The sequence below is a fragment of the Sinohyriopsis cumingii genome, chromosome 2, assembly GCF_028554795.1.
Source record: "Sinohyriopsis cumingii isolate HCF-2022 chromosome 2, ASM2855479v2, whole genome shotgun sequence".
Lineage (NCBI taxonomy): Eukaryota > Metazoa > Mollusca > Bivalvia > Unionida > Unionidae > Sinohyriopsis > Sinohyriopsis cumingii.
In genome coordinates this window covers 65091252-65102710 of record NC_142962.1, presented here as the reverse complement: position 1 = coordinate 65102710, position 11459 = coordinate 65091252, and positions in this window count along the sequence as shown.

The following is an 11459-nucleotide window of genomic DNA, read 5'->3' as shown; positions in this document are numbered from 1 at the left end:
CTGCCAGTGGGTATCCCAACAACATTCCAGTCAGGTGTTCCATCATTTTTATTTTTATTAGCAAATACAAGCGAATTATTTGCTGGTGTACCATTAAATGATCTCGATCTGATATTTGGCCAGCTGTAATATACTCGTAATTGTGCTAATGCAACTTCTTTTACTGGAATCGCAGTTGGAAAACTAACGTTAAATTCAGGATTAATCGAACTGGAGTAGCTCTAGTGATGTCATTATTTAATATATTTGTGCCTTTAATACCAGCACAGCTGTATATTTTAATCATTTCTGTAAACTCAAAATCAGATATAATTCCATCATTAAGACCTGTTGATAACAACGAAGATAACTTCGAGTATGCTACCGTCGCCGTGTGCAACTTTATCATGTAATCGGATAATTTTTTATTCGTGCAAGTACTTATCTTTTTTGCAATGATATTGAGCACACCCGCAATTGATGTTGTAGCTGAAATACAGATTGTTACGGCTACTGGCGACATCATTGTTATCGTTGATAATAATACGCCGGTGGAAACAACAACAACAGTGGATACTGAATAAACGATTACGTCAACGATAACTAGTCGTCGTCGATATTTCTTTATTTTTACCGTATGTTGTTCGACTCGATTTTTTAAGTTCGTTTGCCATTCACGTGCTTGATTGTACCTGTAATGTTGCGATGCTGAGGTACTCATTATATTTTATACAGTAACCAACTGAGGTGTTTCAGCTACAAATTCTAGACACCACCAGAAAGATGCTGCGGTTAATTTTTTATCAGCTGCTTCCAGAATAAATATTTCTTCGTTTCCGCTATTTAATATGATAGACACAACTCCAGAAAACTTGTCGGTGGAATGACGCCATGGGTACGTTGTGAAAATCTCGAATTTTGCAGCACTAAACACAGACAGCCTGTACACGCCAGTGACCGTTGCGGTATATTTGATAGTTTTATTTTGTTGTGACCATGTTGCGAATCCAGATGACACCGTGCATACGATATTGGTAATATGCCCGGGAGTTATTCCGGCTGAAATTTTAATCAGACTAATTTTGTTAACGATATCAGGAATTCCACTTACGACATCTTCGAGTGTTTTTTTAGTTGTGTCTAGGTTAGTTTTGATATCAGAAAGTTTTATGTCAACGGCGTGCGGAGTGCCAAGAATTTATCGATGGCTTCATGGGTTTTTTGAAAATTTCTTCGAAATCTTCCAAAAGCGCCTACGTGCACATCATACTTTGCCGCAACGTGGATAATTTACCATCTACGGTGCTGTGCTCGGCCCGCAACGTGGATATTTTACCGTCAACGGTATTGTAGTTGACGTTGACGTGTTTTTTCGTCGCGGCATCTTCGTCGGATGTTGGATCTCTCAAAACTACTATCTTGTTTCCGTTCATACTGAGTTCACCTGTCATTATGTCGCCGGTGTTTCTTACACGATTAGCAACACTTTTTGCAATTTCATCTCTGATAGTTGTAATCGATATACTTGAATCCCTGATTCTACCGCCGTCAGTAAATATAGGAATGTTATCCGTGACCGCACCGAGTACTCGTCGAACTATATCATTCCATTTGATATTGCTCGTTTTTAGTTTTAAGTATCGGTCCTGAAAAATAACAACCTCATCTGGGTCAACTTCAGCCAGGTTCATAATATTAGCGAGTTCATCTTTAGTCGCGTACTTCGACAAATCAATGTCGGATTTTTTTTCTTACAGGTAGAAGAAGATCTTCCGTAAATATCAACCATTATAATTTAAGATCTGTTTAAAACGAAGCGGTTACTTGTATAATCATGCACAACTTTATGAGGTGCCGCGGAGGACTTTGATATAGCGTCAAGTACATTAATTACTCTTCACTGCCGCATATTGGCGGATCCGTTATTGTTTGTGTTGTTAGCGTTGAATACCAAACCGCTGCGTGAAGTGGCGCGACATACTTGATAAACTCACGAGGTGGAGCTAACCCGTACGAATCAAAATAAACGATTCCACGTGGATCAATTGCGTATGCGGTCCAATGAGTACCAGGTCCTGAATTATCATCGAGATTAATAATACCTGTTTCAGCGCTGTTTGGTCGGTCCGGCAATTGATCTCGCATAAAACACCTCTGAAGTTTTTTATTTTTAGTTGTTTAGCAGCATCAAGTAAATCAAAATTTGATGCTGGAATAATTAACGAAGTGATCCTGGAAGCCTCAGACCTCTTCCCCAGCGAGATCCCGGCAATCTTAATCCGGTCCCTCTTTTTTTTTTAATCCTCGCCCTGTTGCTTTCTTCAGAGCCATTCCAGCAGCGGTTCCAACAGCACCCAATGCGGCTGCTTTTTCTACGGCAGGTGCCGCTGCGGCAATTAATGCTGGAATAGCCGCGAGAAGTGGAAAAATACCGCCTGTTTTAATTGAGTCTTTAACCTCACCCGCAGAGAGATTAAGTTTGATGCCTGTCTTTGATTGTTTAGCGCTGTTGAAATGCTTAAGTTGACGTTCTGATAATGATAATTTATTTTGACCGCCCGTGATCTGATCTCGCTTTAGTGATAATTTCATTCCGCAGTTTTTTGCTGAATTTGATTGAAGGTTTTTAATCTGAACAGGAGTCAGACTGACACTAATGTGATGATATGGCATTTTATGATAATACTCGTGTTTTTAAATAACATGATTAAAGATTTTCCACTGGTGCATCAATAACCCTCATTCGTCCACTACCACCTTCAAGTAACATCGCTTTGTCACTGAGTATGACCGCGATTGTTCTGTAGAAGGCACCACCACCTGGTGGGTCATTAACACGAGCTCGAAAGTGTATATCAACGACAGATTGCCTGGATAAATCAAGATGCTGCGGCGAAAAGTAATAAATCGGATATAATGTTGTAAAATCTAACTGTGATATTTGCAGCCCAGTATCCACGTTTTGATCACGTCCTATAAATGACATCAAACGATGATATACACGCGCTACGTGATTTTGACCAAAATTTAACAATATATCTTCAGCTGGTTCTTGATGTCCATTTATCCGCAAGGAAACTTCATCAACTCCAAGTTTGTCAAATATCATATGTGAACGTTCTTGACTATTCGTCCGATCATTATTTTGCAGCGCAATAAAAATATGTCGTGGGGCAGAAACACCTTGCTGTGATGCTATATTCCATGTGAATAAACCGTTAACATTACTTTGAACAGCATCTGTGGTTACTGTTAACTATGATAGTAATGATTTACCGCCTTGATCCGTAAAAGAGAGTAATTTTTGTTCTTCAGCAATAGATGGAATCATTACTGGTATCCACAATGAAAGTTTCGTTATATTTACTTTACCAGCATCAGCAACACCAACACCTCGCCAGACTGCATCATTATCATCACCTTTTCTTACGAGCACAACTGTGTGTTTAGCTCCAAAGATGACTTTTCTAACATTTCTGCAAAATCCAAAGATGTGAGACAATGGAATCGCACACGAAAAACTTCTATTATCTCCTGACAACGCTGTTAGGCGAGTTGCAAAGCCTAAGTTGTAAGTTGCATTAAACACTTTTTATAATATCAAAAGCAGCACTGGTCTGGCTGCATATTCAGGACCATCAGCAACTGGTTGTGGATCAGATGCAGTACCTACTGGTGTCCGTAATTTAATATATTGAGCATGATCAGCGTTGTTGGTAATATCCTTGGTAAACATCATTGTTGGACCGGCTGATCTTGTGTAATCATCAGAATATCTCGCAAGACCAATTATTGTTGTAGCAATATCGACATCCTTCTGAATCGATTCAATATTTTTTCCATCAATCATGTATGTGGCGCTATCAAACAGCTCCATAATCCCGTTGTTGACAAAACCAACTCGCAAATTGGCATCATATGGCGTATTAGCCGCAACATTCGTTACAAGTTCACCTTCTACTTCAATAAACGCCTCAGCGGGCAAGAAATATCTACTTGTATCCTGAACCTGTAATTCGATTCTCCCCCGCTGATTTGGTTGTCTTGTGTCATAGGAATAAAATTGATAATCACGTACTGATTCATCTTTGATGACCGGTGCATCCATGTCAAATGCTGGGTCGGACATACGCTTGAACATTTTATTATAATTATCAATTTTCCAAATGGTGATCTAAATTATCGTTGAAGACCACTTCCCGCCATTAAATTTGCAGTTATATTTCTTTCTGCTTCTTCAGATAATTCCGCTAGTTTTTGATTTGAGCCTGATTTATTATTTTACTGACATTTGCGGGCATAACTTCAGTGCTGGCCAGTTTCATTGGTTGCTGCTGTTTTCTTCGTACTAATCGAGATAGTCTGTCTTTGACTGTCGAGAACGCTTTACTGGCAAGATTACCAATAGCGCCAGGAATTTTATCACGAACTGCCTCAATAGCCTTCATCCCTAATTGTTTTGCAATCGGTATTGCTTTTGGAGCCATCCTTCTAAATAGACCCTGAACAACATCATCAAGTCCATCTCCGTAAATTGTTTTGTAATTTGGCAGTCGTGAGTTTTCTACCCTGACCATGATCGGTCCACGTTGAGCAGTGTGTATAATCATTTTTATATACTGATTAATTAATTGTTTAGTCGCTGTGATAATCATCAGTAATTTCTTCATTAAGAGGACGATAAATGCTGCGATCCATAATACCGCCTTGAAATAATCTTCGACAAATATCAGATATTTCATTAATAATTTCTGAAGAATTGTTTCCTGCTCGTTTTCCTCCAATCAGTATTTCTAGTCGTTCTATGTCAGAAAGAACACTGTTAGGACAGGCAATAAGACCACCTTCCTGAGTAACCAAAGGAAAACCGCTTCCAGTGGCACCTGATTCTTCTGGAGGTTTTGATAGTTGTCTCATTCTTTTTACATCTTGTTTAAATTTTACATACTCTGGATCACTAATATCAACACTCAAATTTTTAGACGCAAAATATAATGCAGGAACCCAACTTTCAGGAACCATCATTTTAATATATTCAGGTTTCACATATTTTTTTCTGGATTTATAATGAAACGCAGCAATATTAACTAATTTATCTCGGTCAGTAAAAGTATTAAGAGCTTCATCGGTAAACATATCTACAGGTTGAATATCTTTTTTTGGTTTTTCTGTCTGTTGCAGAGGTGGAGAAGATTGTTGTTGTTCTGTTTGTTTCACTCTCTCTCTATAAAGTCTTTGTACTTTGTCAAAAAGATCTGTATATTCCAAATCATCATGTCTGACTTGCCTTTTGTTTTTATATATGCGATATATCAACTTAATAAGATTATCATTGTTTATTTTTTCAGGACCGGGTTTTAAAATACCGGACTTATCAAACAAACCAATTACTATTTTTTCAGGTAAATCATCTTCTTCAGTATTTCTAATTTCTCTGACAAATTTTTCATTAAATTTTTCGATTATTTTAACGTTTTCTGTTATTGGTTTAGACGCAAGTTCTTTTTTCACGTCGGCGATTTCAGTACGAACTTTACCAATACCTTCAAGTATTTCTTCATCAGGTAGAGGTTGAGCTGCAGCTATTTCAGTTGGAAGATCTCGTAAAATCTTTTTTGTTTTCTTGGTTCTTTCTGCTATTGTTTTAGTCTGCTCAGCGGTTTGTTTTAATACTTGAAGAATACCCTTCTTCTTTTTCTTCTCCTCGTCCTCGTCATCCTCATCATCCTTAAAATCTCCCCATACAGCTTTTTTAGTAATTGTTGTAATGGGTTTAAATAACTGTTCTGTGCCTTCTGTAAATTCAACTTGGGCTTCTTGACGTTCTTGCAATTTTTGTCTAACAGAATCACGAACAGGAAGAAATGTTTTGATTGCTTCTAGTCTCTCTCGAGCTAATCTAGCAGTGTGAGATTCCCTAGTTGGTGGCATTATTAATATGATAATTTTTTAATTGATAGCAGCAGAGGGGGCGGGACCTCTGGTATGTAAACACAATTCTCGATCAGGTTTGTAGTGACCTCATTTTTTTTTAATTTCGGAAGAAGCTTATACTTTAAGCAAATTAGGTTTCAGACAAGTGGTCTGTTCGCCCCCTCTGCTGCTCCGCGTCAGCTTGGCCTGGTAGTCTGAGTAACAGAGTTTCTGCGATTTCTCAATTGTGACAACTTTACCATGAAAATGAAGTTTTCCGTGTCCCTAATAGTCCGTCTGGCTGCTGTATAAACAAATGCTTAATTAGGAACAAAATTCTCCCTCTAAAGGACATTACCGTACACGGTAGTATGGCGATATGATACGCGCCTGTCTCCATAAATCTAATTAATGGTTCTCTGGTTACAACTAACGTATTCTTGTTAGATCGCCAACAAATTTGCCCCTTCATAGCTATCATTTTCAGAACATCGATCTCATTGACTGCATTGTTACTGAGATCTCCCTGAAAGCATTTTTACTGAGATCGCACTGTATGAATTATTACTGAGATCTCACTGGATGCATTCTTATTGAGATCTCACTGTATACATTCTTACTGAGATCTTACTGAATGCATTTTTGCTGAGCTCGTACTGGATGCATTCGTATTGAGAGTTGAACATGTGTGTGAAAATGTGGGAGGTAATCCATTATGGTTTAGGTGACGTTGCATATTTAATCAGCTTGAACTCCAATACAGTTTCGGTGACTTTTCACAGCCAGTTATTTTAAACCCCTATATGGTTTAGGTGAACTTTTCACAATGAATCACCTTAAACTCGTATACAGTTTAGGTGAATTTTCACAGCTAATTTTCATTATATTTCCGACGGTAAAGATGGGCCGAGTGCAAAATGTTTTCGTCCCTAGTGTTACTGTCTAGAACATACAGTAATTTGGTTTCATTTAATTGATTGTAAACCACGTAAGAAGAGACTTATTCCCAGTGTCTAGTATGAACGAGGTGTGGTAATCATCGCGATCTTCGAGTACTTTAGTCAAAATGATATGATTGACGACTGTGTAATATAAAGAGTACGATAATACTATCCCTGCAGACATTTGTATGATATGCAGCATTTCAGTTAAATATCTTCCTATCTGAACAATCTTTTACCTGTTACTCCGGTAATTCGTTTTTAATAAAACTGAAGAAATACTATGGCAGCAAACCCCCTCCTTCTTCTTGACAGTATGTCTCTTATTGGTCCATTTACATGGCCCTCATATGCTGGTCCATATCAAAGGCGCTACTCATGTCCTCTGTCAGAGATATCAGGATAGACAGGCACCTATATAGAATCGGCGGTAGTTCAGCATCTGTGGATCAGGGCGGGTGGTAGGTGTTGAGGAAGAGGCTGAACCTGAGCGCCAACCGCCCTAAAGATGAGCGCAAACAGAACTTTTCGCAGCGTAAGTTTTATTTACACCTAGATGGTTACAATTATGTCCTGTAAAAGCTTAAAATGCAAGCGCTTCTGGGGCTACCACCGCCGGCTGACACAAGGGATTCTATCCCATTGACCCCTCGCCGACTTGTTTATGCCTCTCCACCCCCAACCCTACCGCAAATGGTAATACACGATATTTCAGGACTCGCTTCTACTCATTTGGTAGAGCGTCAGACTCGTAATTCAAGGGCCACTGGTTCAATGTCCACACAGGCCACCCCGGGTCGGCTACCTTGGTGTACCCTTATGAAAAACACACAGCTGCCATTTCCTCAACATGATATAGCCGACAATGGGTTAACAGTGCCGATAAAACAAACAACAACAATCTCCAAAATCACCCCTCAACAATCTGGCAGCTATATCCGTTCAAAAAGTCTGACAGATATGGACGAAAGGTATTTTGAAAGCATTGAACACTTGTCTCTTTCAAGCACATTAAATCCTGTCGGTACTCGCTGCATTGTAGTTTCATTTATCCAAAAGCTCTTTTGTTTTATATATAATCAGGTTGAGGCTAGTGAGATAGGTTTACGGAGTTCAGGAATTATGCATGAAATATTGTCAATTCCAGTGTCTTTTTAAAGTCAAAATGTTGTTTAAGTCCTTTGTGGCTACACAAATTTTTTTACATTTGTTTGGAGTATGTCACAGCGTTCCATAAGTGTATTAACGCTTGGAGGTGCGCGTGTGTTTTAAAGAATAAACTATTTAAGCATTTTGTGAATATTTTTGTAAATGTTACTTTCAAAACATCAAAATATATCCATATAACAGTGATACCAGTCCGATTTAAGTTTTTCAAACACTGACTTAGATATTTAGAATAGTTCTAGGATGTAAATGTTCTTGAAAAGTAATTTATATTAGTAAATTACATGTTTATTGCATAAATGACTTTTGCTTGATGTTCTCTGGACGTCAGTGCCAATAGAAGTCATATCGTCTAGGTACTGAGTGTTATGAAAAGTCTTGATCGTGATTCTCTGAAAAGTTATTTAGCCACATATTAAATACCATTCGAAACACTCCAGGAAATATCTGAAAAAAATTACCTTGTGAATCTACAAGGTTACTGTTATTCTTCTGATCGTATATGTAGTTTACATTAAAGGTCTGGTCAAGCGTATAGGTATTCGAAGAGCCTTTACTTATTCTTATTTCTTTTTCTCGTTTGTTTCTGTATGTACCAATTACCAATGTACTTACTACATATAGGGAGAAGGGAAAGAGTGTGAAGGAAAGGCGTTTGAAGTCATTCTCCCTGAATTTATGTTGCAAAGTCTGACGAAGGTATTCGTATTAAATCTCTGTTTGGCGAACAAAGACCCGTTGCCTAGTGAAGTACATAGTAAAGTTATTATAATGTACGTACAATTCAGTATATCATAAGCAAATTTGAACAACGGTAGAGATATGGCCGTAATAGATAAATCTAAAAGACCCTGGACGGACATGATCACAATAAATAAGTCCAAAAGCCTCTTGACCGATCAAAATATCGGACAATATACAAGGATTCTAAAACCAGAAGATTAGATAATGCATCATGCTTAAATTTAATTCAATACTTTGAGGATAAAAATGACGCAAAAACATAATCAAACAGATTAATGCAATTAATCTACAGAAAAGTCTTCTTTAGACAGAAATCAACGCATTAGTTTTATTTCGATTGTTTGTATCAACTAGTTGGGCCAAGTACCCATATATTAAATCTTATGAGACTTCTCCAGATTTTATAATATAAATAAAAGAAAAAAGGACTTCAAAGACATTTACAAGTGTTTGGTCAACAAGCGATATCGGCATTTCTTCATATTATCGTCTCTGTGAAATAACATTTGGACAGGGAAATAACCGTAAATTAGCACCGTCTTTCATATATTAAAATTTCAAAAGCTAGTCTGTCAATAAATGACGAACTTTGGTCCAGTTATGTTAATTTATACGTCCTTCTTTCAACTAGCGTTAGTTTGGTACAGTCGTATTTCAACACCTCTTCAAATGAACCTGTTGCCTTTTTAGAGAAAAGTGAACAAAAGAAAAACAATAATACGAAAGATGAAAGGAATTTAGAGCAATTGCATAAATTGGTCTTAAGAAAATGTGAATTGGATCAACAAGTCTAATGGTAATAAAGTTTTCGAACGTTGCAGATACAAATGTATCTCTACAGTTTTTAACAAGTTGCAATGATCCAAACTGCTCAAATATCATATTTAAAGAAATTAAAGCAACCGTTCAACATGAAATATATATCGAGTTTAATAAAGTTCCAATTTTAATTGTTCAGCTCTTAATATATATTAGGAGGAAGAAGCTGAAGAAATGTTTAGGTAATGTTTGGTTGATGCAAAACTAACTCTATTAGGATTGCAATTGCACTGCAGATTCAAGTCCTTCGTTGCATTCTTTTTGAAAATACAAAAATAGCGTAGTTAAAGACACAGGCTAATAAAATAATCATATCATTACATGAATAGAAAGCATGACGTCATAACTCAAAGTGAACTTGTATGACTGAACATAGAACAAGGCTGTTAAAACATGCAAACTATTGCAAGGTATGAGTTCGTAATAAAACGAGATATATGCAACGGCATAAAGTTAAGATTAATTTGACAAAAATGAATTTGTTAAAAATGGACACTGTATACCACTTTGTTTTTATCAATGAATGTCCAAGATGTTTCTTTTCCAGTTTCCGTATTGATTTTTCGTTTGTCGTATTAATACGCTGAGCATATTTGTACATGTTGGTCGGTGCCAAAAAATAATTTTTCATGTACAAATTCCCAGATTATCATATGCCCCACAGAAAAATTTGATGTTTGTCACCGTCGGTATTAATGAACATGGAACCCCATACCTGAAATTTCCTAACGTTTCACGTAGAATCTGAGAAAGAATTTCTCTTTTTTACTCTGTTGAAAGAATTTCATAAGTGATAACATGCTTTTAAGTGTGTTTATATGTATATATTACGAGTTCTGACGGAACATTCTAAATAAAGTTAAAATCTTAGTCATTTGATCCATGAGTTATAGCATCATTAAACATCCATTGTACAGGGCGCTGAGGCAAACGAGCAGTAAAAAATTAAGTACTTCCATTTGAGAAAATCTATTTTCCAAGTAAAGCTATCCACCATTTCCAACATTTTATTTATTTATTTATTTTCCTCAACAGGGAGAGGCTGACCTTATAAAGGTTATCACGGAAATCGCGGAGTTTTCGCTTTATATGCGTCAGAATTAGCTGTGAGAATTTTATATTCGCAGAATTGAAGAAAATAGCGAATATAACAAAGCAAATACTTGTTTATTGTCTATATCTGATTAGATGTTTCATGAATTTTAATTGCTTAACGAACAAAACGTTTATGTTAGGAATACAGAGAAAGAGTTTCCAACGTCATTCTCAAGGATGCCGATTTTTAGATTGCTAAGAATAACGCAACCAACAAAAAAGAACAAGTTAACTAAACTCACTAAGTTTCCAGTTTGCAGCTATTGTGGTATTTACTTTCTTTTCTTGAAAATTCTATGATCTTACGATAGAGACAGGTAAACAACAGACTGTGTAATCGACCGTAATCATCACTGGCACCAAATGTTCTCTTTCCTGTCTATTTTATTTTAACTTTTGTAATATATCTATCGTTTGAACAATTTATGTAATTTAATTAGCATTGCCTTTCTTTTCCCGAAAGTACTTCCAAACCCAGAGGATTTTCCCAAGTGCATTTTATTTTCCCAAAAATTTTAGCCGAATGCCATCTGCGCAAAGAAACTACCTCAAATACATATTTGTTAAAAAGATTCTCTCAATATATATGTATGCATACATGTATGTATGTATGTATGTATGTATGTATGTATGTATGTATGTATGCATACATGTATGTATGTATGTATGTATGTATGTATGCAATAATTATTGATTTATCGCTAATCTTTGCAATTTGATTTCGCATTGTAACTTGGTTTTTACAATTTTGATATTTGCTGAGGACATTTGGATTACAAGGGTGAACATCCTACGCTAATA